This window comes from Mauremys mutica, chromosome 2, assembly GCF_020497125.1.
Source record: "Mauremys mutica isolate MM-2020 ecotype Southern chromosome 2, ASM2049712v1, whole genome shotgun sequence".
Taxonomy (NCBI): Eukaryota; Metazoa; Chordata; order Testudines; family Geoemydidae; genus Mauremys; species Mauremys mutica.
The window spans coordinates 105735486-105751823 of record NC_059073.1 but is presented as its reverse complement, the minus strand read 5'-3'; positions in this window follow the sequence as shown (position 1 = coordinate 105751823).

Genomic DNA, 16338 nt, shown 5'->3' with positions numbered 1-16338 from the left:
TTTCATTTAACACAATTTTGGAAATACTGTATTTAAAAAGTAAAAAAACCCCAACAACAATGTAAGTTAAGTCTGAAAGTGACTTTGTAGTTTTGTTTTTGATTCCATCAGGTTCCACTTAAATGAGCTGAATGTGATTAGAGTTGCTATTATGACTTTATGGAATTTTCAATACACCTCTACCCCAATATAACGCGACCCAATATAACACGAATTTGAATATAACGTGGTAAAGCAGTGCTCCGGGGAGGGGGGGGGACCCTGCGCACTCTAGCGGATCAAAGCAAGTTCGATATAACGCTGTTTCACCTATAACACGGTAAGATTTTTTGGCTTCCGAGGACAGCGTTATATTGGGGTAGAGGTGTACTTGCACTGAATAAAACAACAAACTTCTTAGGCTGTAACTTCATTTTCCTGCAGATGCAGTTTAAAGATCTCAGTCAGTAACTGTAAAGAGGACACATTTTAATTTTAAAAAGTGTATATATGCCCAGATTATTCAAGAGATTTTGCTATGATTAAGAAGAGAATCCAGGTCTGTCTAAGTAGAAATATTACTTGGTATCTGACTTCTTCTTTTCTAGAAGAATCCAATGCCTGAGATCTCTGATGCATTAATATTGTGGAAATTCAAGCTCAATCTGAAGACTGGGGAGTTTATGTAACACAGCAGGACTGTGGACCATTATATCCTTTTCTGAAAGGACTGTCATTCCTTCAGACCTTTATGAAAAAAGTCCTACAGAATTTAATAAACATGGAGCCCATAAAATATTATAGACAATAAATAGAATTCTACAAAATTTACTAAAATACTAATTGAATTTAATAGACAGTATTATCCTTTCTAAATTATTTTAAAACCATTCTATGGTATTCAATAGAAAATGATATCCGAGCTGTAACATTCTGTAGGTTGCTTTAAAAGTTGTAATGAAAGGTTTTCATTCTCCATTAAATACTCTAGGACTTTTCCATACTGGAAGGGGAAACAAACAAACAAACAAAATAGATAACAAGACATCAGCAATCTTGAATATCTTGAATGCTCCCTGTCCCATGTCCACTGATTCACTACATAATTTTAGAGGGGCAGCACAGAGAAATTAGGAATTATTTGAAGATTGATTTCAACTTCTTTAGATACAATACATGCTGTTGCTTTCTTGTTAGTGACAAAAGAGGAATAGTCTTCATAGTCTGGTGGAAGCTTTCTTTAAACAGTTTCATAATTTACATGGAGGAGATGTAAACAAGTAGCTGACATACATAAGTTTCACAGAGTATTCTCTCAGGATGAAATTCACCCAAGGCTGTAGGGGGATGCACAAGGCCCTCTTCATTACTTAAGCTCTCTGTGTGAGGCAGGGTGTGCAGCCAGTCTTCTTCCCTTGCACACTGGCCCCAACTAGACTGGGGATGGCACTAACAGATTTGTACTTGCACCAATCATAGAATATCAGTGTTGAAAGGGACCGCAGGAGGTCATCTAGTCTAACTCCCTACTCAAAGGGGGAACTAATCCCCACACAGATTTTTGCCCCAGACCCCTAAATGGCCCTCTCAAGGATTGAATTCACAACACTGGGTTTAGCAGGCTAATGCTCAAACCACTGAGCTATCCCTCTCCCTGATCAAAGGGCCAGAAATCCCAGCATCTCATGTAGGCTGTGTAGAAGAAGGGGGCCACTGTTCCAGGACACATGGTATGTCTACACTACCCGCCAGATCAGCGGGTAGTGATCGATCTCTCAGGGATTGATGTATCGCGTCTCATCTAGACGCGATACATCGATCCCTGAACGCGCTCCCCATGACTCTGGAACTCCACCAGGGTGAGAGATGGAAGCAGAGTCGACGGGAGAGCGGCGGCCATCGATCCCGCACCCTGAGGACGCGAGTTCAGTTTATCTTAAGTCAATCTAAGATACATAGACTTGAGCTATGTTATTTTCATAGCTGAAGTTGTGTATCTTAGATCGATCCCCACCCCGCAGCATAGATCAGGCCACAGGTTGGAATAGCAAGCATGGAGCTGCTGAATTGCAGCCTGCTGAATTGCAGTCTGTCCAATCTCTGTGGGACTCCCTCCAGAAAGTCAGATGACCAGAGCTTTGAACTTTCATTCTTAGAAACCAAGAAAGGAACCTCCTTGAAATCCCTGTTTCTAGGGTTTCCCCTTTTGGCAAGTAAGCAATAGTCTGATTTTAGCTATCACCCTTGGGAATACACCCTGAAATCTCCATCTGTAAAAACTGCAGGGCTTTCCTTTTTAACTTACATTTTCCATACTAAACTATAGTTTAAGAGAAAATCTACATAGAAAAGGGGAAAAAAATCAAGCTACTCAAATTAATCTAACATATTTTGTTTCTTGTTTTGTTTTGTTTGTAAGGTACCTGTGCTTACCAGGCTTTCATAGCAATGGCAGAGACTGATGTATATCTGTGTATAGTACAGAGATGGGGTGAACCAAAATCTTGGATGAAAATACCCTCAAACTTTGGGAAAGTTCAGATCCAGATGGATAGAAATTTTGCAGCTGAGGGCTGGTATGTAGCATTAGAATAACATATTCTCTATAACCCATATTTGAGAGGAAGGGGCAGAAGAGAGAACTTCTTTTTGCCCTTTTCGTCTAGCATATGCCAAGGCAGCACAAGAAGCTGGCTAGTGGCTTAGAAGAATCTCTCTGAGGAGCAGAAGATGGATCCAGATTGCAACACCAGATCCAGACCTACTCAGACTTTGGGGAAGTTTGGATCTGAATAGGGATTTTGGAGCCCAGGCCCATCTCTACTGGACAGTCTGGGATAGTGGGCTCTGACAATATACAGACAAACTAAGAAATGAATACAGGGGTTTAAACCACTCCAGGCTGAACCTCTGATAAACAGACATTCATTTTCCCTAAACCAGAGGTTCTCAACCTTTTTATTTCTGACCCCCCACACCCCAATATGCTATAAAAACTCCATGGCCCAGCTATGCCACAACAACTGTTTTCCTGCATATAAAAGCCAGGGCCGGCAATAAGGGGTTGCAAGCAGGGCAATTTCCCAGGGCCCTACACCACAGGGAGCACCCCAAAACTAAGTTGCTCAGGCTTTGGCCCCTGGTGATGGGGCTTGGGGCCCCGAGCTGCAGTTCTATGTGGCAGGGCTTTGGCTTTCTGCCCTAGGCTGTAGCGAGTCTGATGCCAGCCATGCTTGGCGGACCCCTGAAATCTGTTCGTGGCCTACCGGGATGCCCCTGGTTGAGAACCACTGCCCTAAACAGCACCTTTTCACACAGTTGCAATATTTATAGACTACACCCTTTGCACTGCCAGTATATAATATTCCGTTGCTACTGTAAGGTTTAAGTCTGGGACATCAAAAACTGTCACTTAGGGGAAACACCAGGTCCAGTTTGACAAAGATGCCATAGCATTTTCTTCTGAATAGCTGCTAAGGCTCCCTCTGGCTGTAGAGGGCAAAGAGCATGAGGCATACAGAAAAGACTACATATGCTGTGATCCCTTCCCTTTTAAGCTTAGGCACATGCAGCTGGCTGCTGCCTGATGCACCCTTCTTATGTGAAGTAACCAGAGTCAGAGCAAATACCTGAGATAGGGTAGCGAGGGTACTAGCCATAACCTGTCCTCCTTTTCTGACTTGCTTGGCCAATAGAAGTGGGTGGGAGACTTCACTGTGGTGGATTGGATAGGAATGTGGCATGCAGACCGCACACAAACTCATAGTGCAGCTGCTGCTGTTTGTTTAAGAGCAGTCAGGGCCAGAATCAGCTAGGTGAAGAAGCTATAAGGCGTGGCCAGCACCAGGAAGCAGCTTGCACTCCTGGCTCTCTGCCCTACAAGTGCTCCCTCCTGATCCTGAGTCTCCTAGCTCTCTCTGGCAATGTGCCTCCCTCCCTGGTTCTAAATGTAGTGAGTCCATAGACCCTTTCGAGCTCAGAGCTCAGACCAGCAGATCCTTGGATCCTGTGTTAATCCATCCCTGAGGGTGACTCTGCATTCCAGCTCTGGAAGACAGGCTGTGCTTCTATGCACCTCAGGATGCCTTAGGCTGCATTTTCACCCCACAATATTCAGACCTGGTGCAAGTTTGCCCATGAAAAGAGGAAAAGCAGCAGTGCATTTGAATCTGAAATTTAGTTGTAAGAATTAGCATTTGACCTGAAAATGCAATACATAATTTAGATTTCACGGGGAAACATGGCAAAGTGGGTAGAACAGTAGCTTTACAACTGAGCTTTTATATATATAAGCTTGGTGGTCGGATCCTGCTTGCTAGTGAATCTTTATTCATATGATACAACTGACACCCTTTACTCCAATGAGCCACATGGCTTGAATAATAGGGTTGTTGTAGATTACAACTGAGGTGCCACAACTGTGATGGAAGTTTGTAGAATGCCTGACTCGAGTCAGTGCTATTAGCCTTTTCTTTTCATGAAAGCAACGTTCATCTCACATAAGAATTTAAAAAAGATTTCAGATGATCTGTTAGCTTGTTAAACACACACACATAGACCGGTGATCATGTACACACAAACACACACTTCCTCTCTATATTAATATTATATATATATATACACACACATCAGAATGGCTCCCATATTGAAATACCCAAAATCCTGACTGTCCTTAACTATCTCATCCTGTTATAGGCCAAGGTGTACTGAACCAAAGGGACAGTCGTCTGTTAAACTGCTTCAGTAAATATTGCTTGCAATTCGTAGTACTCCCATGCAAGCATGATACCATACCATTGGATACCATTATCCAATTAGTATCAGCTGATACTCTGAGGCCCTTGTTGGAAATGATGCTTTTTCCTGATGTCTTTTTTGGAAATAACTTTAATAAAGTACCAGTGCTCTCACCAGTCATTTAGATCAACTTCTGAAAATCCTTACCTACTTACATTCCTCAGAACATCTTTGAAGGCTTTCATAATTCATTGAACCAGTTCAGCCTAGCTCTCAATCTAAATAAACATGAGGCAGTCTTGTCTCTTTATTCAACTCTTGTACACAAAAATACCAGAACAAGATTGTGGGATCTACTTAAGAGATCAGTGCCATTTACAGCAGCAGAAAACAGAATAAAATATTGTGCATGCTCCCACATCAAACTTGTAAAACACACACACACAAAAAGAAGGCATCTAACAATCGTTTAGGTATTTCTTTAAGAGTCATATCTACCTAGGCCACCCATGAGCTATTTGCCTAGTATTCAGACAGCTGGCCTAAAAAAGGATCTGGCTTCTCCTTATATTTATTAAATCTGCAGGAAGGATCCATCAATCACAACAATGGGTTTTAAATGTTTGCTGGGTGAGGGGAGTCCCATAAGCACTCTTTGAAGTGTCTTTTGCTGAAGGTAAACATCTGAAGAACATAAATAGCTGCTCTTCTTTCCAATGAGTAACCTTGTCAAAGTGGATAGAATAGAAAGGATGGGGGAGGGGTGCCATCATGAAAAGGAAAAGCAATAAAAGATTCCTTATGACAGCAATTTACACATTTACTGCTCTTTGATATGTTAACTAGATTTTGCAAAATGGAATTCTTTGTGTTTTAGAGGTCCTTGGCCAGTGATAGCTCACAGTCAGAACAATGTTTTGCAATAGCCATAATGCATCTTCTAATTAATAGGGTAACTTGGGCAACCTTTGTAAATCAGTGACATCATTATAGCAGAATACAAGTGAATAGTTGTTCATAAGGAAGGAAAGCTCCTCATAACACCAGTATCATTATTTACTGTGTGCACTGACTAAAGTGAATTGGATTAAATACAAGGGGATCAATAGGTTATGTGCCCTATTCACTAAACTTTTACAAAGCCTTTGATTCTAGAAAACAGAGCTTTTCCATTCAGAAAATTAGTGATGAAGTACTGCAAATTTCCAGTTTGCATATTCAGCAAAGTCTAAGATCATATGATGCAAATTGTCCAAATGTATAAAGATATAAAAAATGGGGAGGTCAATATGCAAACTAAAGTGAACAATATATTAAAATGATTTTCTTATATACAGACACACTTCTATGCAATAGAATACAATATTAGCAAGGGCATGTGGTACACATTTTAATGTAGCAGAACAAAATATGATATATGATTCAGAAATGCATTATTATATGAATAAATATAGAGACACCCACATCAACAGAAAATATGTTTTATCCTGAAATATGGCTAGTTGACTAAAGACTCTTCCCTGGAAATATATTCAGCTACTGAATTAGGATCAATATCATAGCGATTGAATGCATTTTCATTGTGCTAGCAAACATATGCAAAGGTGGTTGCATTTCAGTGGTGTGTGAAGTGATTCATATTGATTTGCTGGAATTATTCAGGCTGAGAGCTGCTATATAAATATAAGATATCATTATAATTATCATTATGACATGTGGCAGTAAGAATACTAAATAGCAATTACATTTCCAATAGGTGATATTAATAGTATTTTCAACAATTCCTTTCAAGCACAGAGGACTTTCCTATTTAAAAGTGGCTCATAATATTTGGGTATGGTGCAGTAATTTTTTATCAAACGTTTATCTGTGCCCAGATACATTTTATTCAACAGAAGTAGGAGCATCCAGGATCCGAGTACACGGTCATACTATGTTGTCATCTTCTTCACCACATTATTAGCCCTTTTTCCAACCATTTATGACCTTCTCCTAGTCAAGACCCACACCTCTTATCCAGTCTTTCTTCATCCTGGCTTCTCTCACACCTTGACTTCAAACTCTTGGGTGCTAACTTTATACCTGTGTCTCATACATCCTTTTCCTTTCTTTCCTTCTCCTGCTTCCTTTGAAACTCCTAGTCCATCTCCACAAATTCACCATGATCAACAACCTCAATTGCACTCACAGGGGTTGCACTGAATGGGAGTGACACACAGAATTACACATCATGCACATACATATCCAAGGACAAAATTTGACCCATAATGTTTTAGCATGACAATTATTAGTATCTTGCATTATTTTTGCAAGAGAAAATAAGCTGAAAAGAAGCTAACAGAGTTACTAGACCACCTGTTTTTTTTCTCATCAAGGAAAAAACTGAATTTATATTTCAGAATGCAGTCCCTACTAGAGTAGCTTTGATCCAGCTCCCATTCCAGTTTTTAAGAGGAGCTGGATCAGATGCATAGTTTGAATGTTTCTTCTGAATGTTCTCATATGTCATGAAACTAGCAGTAGGTGTAGCATGATAAACACAGAAAAGAAAGAAGAGCTGAGTGAAGGCGACATGGGCTGGTGCTGAATGAATCTCTCCAGCAATAGAATCACGTTTATATTCCAGGACAGGTTTTGCCCTAATGGTACAGCCTGTTTCTCCCTATTTCTTAGGGGTGTAACCTTGACTGTTTTAATGGTCTATTTGCTGAAATTTTACAAAAGAATCCTCCACCCAGATTCTTCAGGTTTTGATACCAGACCCATCACTCTGGTATTGGTCCACCTTCCACTAGTGCTTTAAGTGATGTGACTAACATCTGTCGCATATAGTTCTTTCTGTCTCTCATCCTCTCCCCAAGGATAATATGATGTGGAGGTTTTTTTCCTTTTTGAGCTGTGCTAGGTGTCTTCATTAGTAAAGGCAGTGTTGACGAAGTAAGTGCCTTGTGCTTGGAATGAAGCAGAAATGGTGAATCTATCACTAAACTAGAGATAGACATGAACCCAAAGCCTGGATCACATCCCTACCTCTATAACCAGCTGAGCAAAAACCCTGGGATCTGAAACCCCCGCAAACGTCCAGGTGTTCAAAATCCTGACCTGCATCTGAATTTTGTGCCCCAGGGCCATCTCTAAATGTAATTCCATTTAAGTCAGATTTACACAAGTATCAATGAGAGCAAAATTTGGTTTCCCCTATAGCTGCTGTTAGCCTTTCTCAGCACCACCCAACCATACCGAAAGGGTTGTGTTTGCATGTGCAGCAATAGGCTGAGCCCAGATTTACTCTCTAATTTACTTTTTGCTGATTTATCACTTCACTAATGACACAATAGATTTTCCCATTAGTTTATTATTATTATTTATTATTGGTATTGGTATTATTCCAAAACAAAATGAAAACAAAGTAGAGAAGTGGCCTAGTTTCAAAGGCAGTGCATTATTTTCAAGAGTTCAGCAGCACTGCACTGAATGGACAGTTTCCATTTTACCAGCATTCAATCACTGGCATTTGTCTTTTGTATCCCAGAGCAATTGCATAACTCTAATATTGACCTTAACTAGAGCCCTTTGTTTCTCACCCTAACAGCCAAAAGCATTAAAAATGCGTGTTTACTTAATTTGTCCTGGCATGCAGTGTAATTACAAGCAGTTTGTTTTCTCTGTTGTAAAATATGGGATAGAGAAGGAATAAAGTAATGTGGAAAATTAACATTGTGATGTACTGTATAGTGGAATAACACTAAAAACACTTAGCAGTGTTAGTACTGGAGGTGCTATTTGTGTTGTGTGCAAGAGCAATAAAGAATTAAATGCCTCTTTCTAAACTATATTTGCATGATTTTCAGCTGCAGTAAAATTAATCTGATCTGCCTCTAAGTACAAAAATAAAAAAAATCAAAGCACCAGTGGAACCAAATAGCACTTGGGCAGGCTTTAAAGTCCCATTCTTTTATTTGTTGAATACTACAGCACTGCTTAATGAAATAAATTACAGTGAAAAACATGACCAGAGTGAACACATTCAAAGGTTCCTAAGCTCTGGCTGGAGTCCATACAAAGCTCTGCCACCCTAGCATGGCCTTGCCTGTAGGACCTTTCGATGCCAGGTTAACTACTGGTGAGGAGGAAGACTGGGTATGCTGTAGCACTGCATCTTAATAGGTTATTTCCCTTTATTGTCTGTATGGGAGCTGCTGTATCCAACTCTGTAAATCATCCCCTCTCTATTCTAACTCTTTCTGCAAAGCATTTCCCCTTCTCTTTGTACAGCACAGTGAGCCAAACTAAGATCTTGGTTACATTGGCATTACTCCATATTTACATCAGAGCCACAAAGCAGAATTCATCCTCCTCCTCTTCATTTTCAGTATCATTCTCTCTGTAAGGTGCTCCTCGCTATTTTATATGAAGGCCCTTAGATAAAGAATACATTGTGCTACATCCTTCATCACATGTACCTATTTAAAGGGATAGAAACTTAAATATTAAAATAGATGGAAAAGAAACAACTCGTCTCTACATAGTTATGATGTTTTTGGTTAGTTTGGGATTTTTTGTTTTGTTGTTTTACTTCAGTAGAGATTCACCCCTCCTCCCCATAAAAAATATTAGTTTTAAAAAAAAATTAGACCTGCTGGTTAAAATAAACATTTGAGCCCTTTGTTATTACTATCAAACAACCATTAATTAAGCCCTTCAGAGCTATAGTTCAGAGAATGTTTTCAGAGTGGAAAGATTAACTGAGCAGATTCCCATACTAAAGATATGATGCTGCTCTATTTGTATGAGCCTTATTGGTAGAAAGGGTAGTCTCTCAGCTCTAGCCACTGTCCATTTTGCCATCTGACTCATCTTTATTTTTTTTAATAAGTTGAGATTAACCTGGAAGACAAGGGGGCTTTTAACAGGAGTAAAGAAGAAATCCAGCTCTATTCTAGTGCTAGCTGGAGGTAGGGAAGTCATTAGATTAACCTCTCTTGACAGGTCAGGCTCAGCAAATATTCTTAAAAATAACTCTTCAAGTAATTTATGACCTTTTGGGAGCATAATCAATAGTGTTAAGAGGAGAGGCAGCCAGACAGCACTTCCTGGTCGGAGAAAGTTTCTTGTCTTTGTAATGTTTGCATTCTGTCTGCTTGTATGCACTAAGACTGACTGCCAGTGATATCATACCCCTTTTACTCCATCAGTTTTGGAGACATACATTATTATTGTCAATTTACCGTCTCCTCTGTTATTTCGTACAGTATCTAATTCCAACACACACCGGTGTGCAAATGCAATTACAAAGCGAGGAGAAGGGTGACCAGATGCCCTGGTTTTTTGTTTTTTTTTCCCCACCAGCAGCACTCAGCTTTTTTTTTTTGCTCCGCTGGCGGATACTGCCCCCCCCATATGTCCCGATGTTTTCTTCCTCTCATCTGGTCACCCTACCGAGGAGAAACAGCATAGTACAATTTCTGCCATGTCCGCTGTCTCTCCTTGGCATCATTTGATGGAGAATGACTTTTATGCTCCAGCACCCCAGCAAAGACCCATACAAAGACTTATGCATCTGCTTAATTTTATGCACTGAGGGTACGTCTACACTATGGGACTATTCCGAATTTGCATAAACCGGTTTTGTAAAACAGATTTTATAAAATCGAGTACGCGCGGCCACACTGAACACATTAAATCGGTGGTGTGCGTCCATGGTCCGAGGCTAGCGTCGATTTCTGGAGCGTTGGACTGTGGGTAGCTATCCCGTAGCTATCCCATAGTTCCCGCAGCCTCCCCCGCTCCTTGGCATTTCCGGGTTGAGATCCCAGTGCCTGATGGGGCAAAAATCATTGTCGCGGGTGGTTCTGGGTACAGCCTCACCCCTCCCTCCCTGAGCAGCAGACAACCGTTTCGCGCCTTTTTTGCTTGGTGAACTGTGCAGACGCCATAGCACAGCAAGCATGGACCCTGCTCAGCTCAATACCGCAATCGTGAATGTTTTAAACACCTCGCGCACTCTCGTGCAGTCTATGGTGAACCAGGACCTTCAATCCGAGGCAAGGAGGAGGTGGATACGGCAGCGCGGCGATGACAGTGATGAGGACGTAGACACAGAATTCTCTCAAACCGCGGGCCCCTGCGCTTTGGAGATCCTGATGGTAATGGGGCAGATTCTATCCATTGAACGCCGATTTTGGGCCCGGGAAACAAGCACTGACTGGTGGGACCGCATTGTGTTGCAGGTGTGGGACAATTCCCAGTGGCTGCGAAACTTTCGCATGCGTAAGGGCACTTTCATGGAACTTTGTGACTTGCTTGCCCCTGCCCTGAAACGCCATAATACCAAGATGAGAGCAGCCCTCACAGTAGAGAAGCGAGTGGCGATAGCCCTGTGGAAGCTTGCAACGCCAGACAGCTACCGGTCAGTCGGGAATCAATTTGGAGTTGGAAAATCTACTGTGGGGGCTGCTGTGATGCAAGTAGCCAAAGCAATCACTAAGCTGCTGCTACGAAAGGTTGTGACTCTGGGAAACGTGCAGGCCATAGTGGATGGCTTTGCTGCACTGGGATTCCCTAACTGTGGGGGGGCGATAGATGGAACCCATATCCCTATCTTGGCACCGCAGTGCCAGGGCACCCAGTACGTAAACCGGAAGGGGTACTTTTCAATGGTGCTGCAAGCACTGGTAGATCACAAGGGACGTTTCACAAACATCCACGTGGGATGGCCAGGGAGGGTTCATGACGCTCGTGTCTTCAGAAGCACTACTCTGTTTAAACGGCTGCAGCAAGGGAATTACTTCCCAGACCAGAAAATAACAGTTGGGGATGTTGAAATGCCTGTCGTTATCCTGGGGGACCCAGCCTACCCCTTGATGCCATGGCTCATGAAGCCATACACAGGCAGCCTGGACAGTAGTCAGGATCTGTTCAATTACAGGCTGAGCAAGTGCAGAATGGTGGTGGAATGTGCATTTGGCCGTTTAAAGGCGCGCTGGCGGACATTACTGACTCGCTCAGACCTCAGCCAAACCAATGTCCCCTATGTTATTACTGCTTGCTGTATTCTCCACAATCTCTGTGAGAGTAAGGGGGAGACCTTTATGGCGGGGTGGGAGGCTGAGGCAAATCACCTGGCCGCTGATTACACGCAGGAAGCGGTGCGCATCAGAGAAGCTTTGAAAACGAGCTTCATCAATGGCCAGGGTACAGTGTGACTGCTGTGTTTGTTGATGAACACCCAACCCCCTTGATTGACTCAGTCCCTGTAAGCAACTCCCCCTCCCCCTTCGAGTACAGCTTACTTATGCAAATAAAGTCACTCTCATTTAAAAAGCATGAATTCTTTATTGATTCATTATAAAAAGAGGGAGAGAAGTAAGGGTGTGGTTTGGGAGGAGGATAGGAGGGATGGAGAAGGCCATTAAAAAAAATTCACAGTAACGACATCCTTCTGGTTGGGCTGTCCACGGGGGTGGAGTGGGCAGGTGCACGGAGCCTCCCCCCACGCGTTCTTACACGTCTGGGTGAGGAGGATGTGGAACATGGTGAGGGTTGAGGGTGGTTATACAGGGGCTGCAGCGGCACTCTGTGATCCTGCTGCCGTTCCTGAAGCTCCACAAGACGCCGGAGCATGTCAGTTTGATCATGCAGCAGCCCCAGAGTTGCATCCCACCACCGCTGATCTTCCTGCCGCCACCGCTGATTTTCCTGCTGGTCTTCCTGCCGCCACCTCTCATCTCGGTTGTCCCTCCTGTCCTCACGTTCATCCCTCCTGTCCTCACGTTCACTGGCCTCTTTCCTGTAATTTGATACCACGTCCTTCCACTCATTCAGATGAGCTCTTTCATTGCGTGTAACTTCCATAATATCCGAGAACATCTCATCTCGCGTCTTCTTTTTCCTCCGCCTTATCTGTGCTAGCCTTTGGGATGGAGGAGGGATGGTTGAAAAATTTGCAGCTGCATGAGGGAGATAAATATTTAGAAAGATACATTTTACAGAACAATGGTTATACTCTTTCACAGTGAACAGCACTATTCACCTAGCACATGTGATTTCCCTACAAGGTCGCATTTTTCATCTTAATAGGGAGTGCTTGCAGCTCTGGAGTTACAGATCTCACAGACACAGGTCCAGGCATCAGAATTCAGCTTGCATGCGGCCATGGTAAGCCACTGTCTTTCGGCTTCTGTAGTGATTTACCCCTCCCCCCAACGCATGGCTAATACCACGCTAGCTCCCTGCTAATCAACAACCTTCCCACCCCCCCACCCACTGCGTGTCTGGTAGCTTGGGGAAGATCGCTGGTGACCAAACACAGAAAAGATCATCGGCATTTCACTCCTCCCCTCCCCCCGCTTCGCTACGTGCAGGAAAGTTTTTTTTTAAGCTGCTGCAGTCCATGAACCCAGTAGAAAAATGGCCACCCCCCTTACTTAAATTCCTGATTTTTAACCAGGTTATCCTGAACGATATCACTTTGCTGAGGATAACAGAACAAGATAAAGAGCGGATGCTTCTTGAATGCCAGCAGTCACTGGGACCATACGCTGCTATGCTTTGCCACGCAATGATACCTGATTACTTGCTACATGCATGGCGTGGTAAAGTGTCCTACCATGGTGGGCAGAACAAGGCTGCCTTGCCCAGAAACCTTCTGCAAAGGCTTCTGGAGTACCTACAGGAGCGCTTCATCGAGATGTCCCTGGAGGATTTCCTCTCAATCCCCGGACATGTTAACAAACTTTTCTAAGTAACTATACTGTCTGCGAATGCATCCCAAGTCCTCAGGGCAAATCAATCATTAAAAAAGGCTTGCTTAAAAAACAATGTTTGCTATTTGCAAAGGTACACTCACCAGAGCTCCCTTCCATGGTGTCATTGTCTGGGATAGTGGCTTGTGAGGGCTGGGAGGATGGTAATTCCGTCAGGGTGAGAAAAAGCTCCTGGCTGCTGGGGCTCACGGAGTGCTGTGTGCTGTCTGCTAGGTCTTCCTCCTCTTCTTCATCTTCATCTTCCCCTTCTGCATAATCCTCAGCCATGGCAGAGATTACAACCCCCACCTCGGAATCCACGATCAGGGGTGGGGTACTTGTGGCGCAGCCCCCTAAAATTGCATGCAGCTCAGCATAGAAGCGGCATGTTTTTCGACCTGCCCCGGACCTTCCGTTTGCTTCTTTGGTTTTCTGGTAGGCTTGTCTGAGCTCCTTAACTTTCACTCTGCACTGCACTGAGTCCCTGCTGTGGCCTTTATCCGTCATAGCCTTAGAAATTCTTTCAAATACTTTTTCATTTCGTCTTTTGGAACGCAGTTCTGTTAGCACTGAATCCTCTCCCCAGATAGCGATCAGATCCAGTACCTCCCATGCAGTCCATGCTGGGGCTCTTTTACGATTCTCAGGAGACTGCATTGTTAACTGTGCTGATGAGCTGTGCATGGTCACCTGTGCTGATGAGATCTCCACGCTGGGGAAGCAGGAAATGAATTTCAAAACTTCGCGGGGCTTTTCCTGTCTACCTGGCCAGTGCATCCGAGTTCAGAATGCTGTCCAGAGCGGTCACTGGTGCACTGTGGGATACCGCCCGGAGGCCAATACCGTCGATCAGCAGCCACACTAACCCTAATCCGATATGGTAATACCGATACTAGCGTTACTCCTCTCGTTAGGGAGGAGTACAGAAACTGGTTTAAAGAGCCATTAAAATCGATATAAGGTGCCTCCTAGTGTGGACGGTTGTGGCGTTAAATCGGTTTTATGCTCCTAAAACCGATTTAAACGCCTAGTGTAGACCAGGCTTGAGAGTAGTTTCATTTACTTCAGTGGGACTACTTGTATTGCGTAATTAAGCACATGCCTAACTCTTCGCAGAATCAGAATCTGGGAGAATTTCAGGCTATGATTCCGTTTTTCCCACTCCCAATATAAAATCACCTATACCCTACTGGTTCCTGTCCCCTCCTGATAAAACTGAGGTAGCAATGTACAATACCTTTATTGCTAGTCCAAGATCCTGCCTACAGCATAAACGGAGATAAAGCTTCCAGTCTTGACCTAATATATTCCTTTTTCTGAGTTTTCTGAAGATGTAGATTTGGGAGATTACCAGAAATCTAGAAAATTATTTGAAAAAGCGTAGTAGCATATGCCCATTAAGAGGTATGTGTGTCTCTCTGTGAGAGAGAAAGAGAAAGAGAGAATGAGCTTTCTCTGCCTCGCCCTCTTGGCACATAAAGGGGAAGAGAAGAGAAATGCCTGCTCCTATGCATCCAGTTTCTTCTGAATGTGAATACCATAATACCACAGTCCATTTTTTTCAGGAAACCTCTGAAGTGCCTAGTGCATATGAATTTGAAGATTTGCTGAACTTAAATATATTTCAATTTATAAAATGGCACCACAAGTTTTTTGTGCCCTGTCATTACTTAGGCCATGTCTACACCACAAAATTAAATTGACCTAACTTGTGTTGGCATAGAGATGTTGCAGTAATTACATCACTTGTGCGTCCTCACCAGGAGCTCTTGTATCGATTGCACTGTGAATCTGGGGCACTGTGCGATGGCTCCTGAAAACCAGTAACAGTTTAAGTAATCAATGCAGCATCTGAGTCAACCTAACTACATTGGCCTTGACTATGCTGCTCCTGGACATGGACTTATAAAGTTGGCATGGTGGGTCAGTTATGTTGGTCAGAGAGAAATTGAAGTGTAGACACTTCCATAGTTAGGTTGACCTAAGCTACCTTGCATTGACCTAATTCCGTTGTATAGACCAGATCTTAGACACACATACAAGTTATATTGACCTCAGACAGTCTCACACATACACACCACCCCCAATAAACAAACTGCACATATTGTCCAATCAAACAATTTAAAGGGGATAATAAAGAAAACAAGATGCAAATGTAAATATGAGGTTGATATTTTCACTTTTTATTTAAATTATTAATTTATTTTGTCCTGGCTGATATTTCCTCTAGCTTTTGTATTATCAAAACTGCACCCACAACAATTCAAATAAATAAAAAGGAGAGACTGAAGTCCTGGATCCTGCTCTGAGAGCCATAGAGGCGATTTCAGTGTGGCTTTGCATGGACACAAAGGTGCACCCACACGGATCCAAGTGGAGGGACCAAGGGCAGGCCTGAGAACCCAGCTGACCCCACCTTGGGAGGAGTTGATGAGGCTAATATTTTTAAGGGATTTGGTGAGTCACCTTATAAAAGTAGGGGCACATTCATATGACAATGCACTGGGAATTATTGAATGACAGTTGTTTTCAAAGTACTAAGGATGAACTGATTTGCAAAACTAATAGAATAAAAATAATTTAGAAAAAACAAACAATCCCCCTTTCATAAGTCTCTGCCAAAGCTTTAATGCCTGCTCTTCTTCATGTCAAATTCTAGCATCTATTCTAGTGCACACTGCCAGAGGCTGAGAAACTCAAGGCTTTTCCCAAGACAGCTGGCTAAAGTGAATAAGGCCTATTCTTCTTCCACTCCACCTTCATCAACATTTCATTCTCAGGCGTTTAGCAGCTGGAAAGGATTAAAAGGGTTGATTATGGTAGGGTTCACCCTAAAATGATGTGGAGTGAAGTTACAAATGGCCTTAGTTTACAGAGA